Raw genomic sequence first — 1,214 nt, forward strand, 5'->3', positions numbered from 1 at the left:
TTTTTTTTTTTTTTTTTTTTTCCAGTTCTGGAAATCAAACTCAGGACCTTGTGCTTACAAGACAGGTATAGTGTCACTGAGCTAAATCGCTGGCCCTTCTAGTCTACTTTCTAAATTTTTATTGTCTTTCAACCCTATCAATGTGTTTCAGTTCCTGCAATCACATTTTAACTTCTCTAATTGTTCCCTTTTTAAAGGTAGCTTGTAATTTCTTCATGGATACAATGACTTTTATTATTGTCCTATTTTAGTAATTATTTATGACTGTTCTGAGAATGTGAACAAAATTTTGGAAGCTTTCTTCTGCAAAACTCCAGTTTTGTCAGCTATCTTTGTTGCTTTTCTGTTTATTTAGATCTCTATCATCATAGTAGATGCTTTCCTCAAATGTTGGATGGTCCTCAGCTGTTCTTTTATACTGAAAAGTGAATCACTAGAAAATAGATTATAATCTCTGCATACAGGGATCTGGAGCTTTTTAAATGAGCCTTGGAATGCTGACTCTTCCTATTTACTTCACTGGAAACATACAGTATTAGTACCGCTAATCCTTTTTTCATGGATCAATCCTTTTTGCTTAAGGATTAGTACACGCATGGTGATCAGGAGCCGGGAGTTGGGAGGTGGGAAGGAGAGGGGGCACAGGTGTCTCATCATTAACTGTTAATTCTCTTGTTTCCAATAAATTGCACTATGTTTTATTTTAGCTATGCTGTGCTATCCAGAGATTTTTGCCATTTGGGGAAAAGGATTTATAATCTAATTAGGAGCTATTTCTAACCCTCTTGTGCTAGCCTTGCCCTCAGAGATAAGTTATGTTAAATGGATTAAAACACATTGCATTTCATTAAAAGAATTCATGAGTTCAGGGCTGGGGATTTAGCCACTGGGATATCCAGTGCCACTGAGTCTGCCCCACAAGGTTCTGAGTTCAATCCCCAGTACCAAAAAAAAAAAAAAAAGGAACTCATGAGTTCAAAATGATATGAAAAATGAAAAGGGTGATTGAGCTAGGGAAAGCTTTTTATTTTTTTAACAGAAGGCTGCCAGATAATTCATACAGAAGGAATGATGAGAAATTGAAAAAGTACTATTTTGTAACCCCCAAAGTATTAATAGGTTCAAACTATACCAATGACCACTAAAACCACTGGGTGAAAAAAAATTGAGAAATAGCCTCCAAGTATCATCTTTAGATTTTTCATTGTTATTGT

This window comes from Fukomys damarensis, unplaced genomic scaffold, assembly GCF_012274545.1.
Source record: "Fukomys damarensis isolate Sample0158 unplaced genomic scaffold, DMR_v1.0_HiC HiC_scaffold_36, whole genome shotgun sequence".
NCBI classification, from domain to species: Eukaryota; Metazoa; Chordata; class Mammalia; order Rodentia; family Bathyergidae; genus Fukomys; species Fukomys damarensis.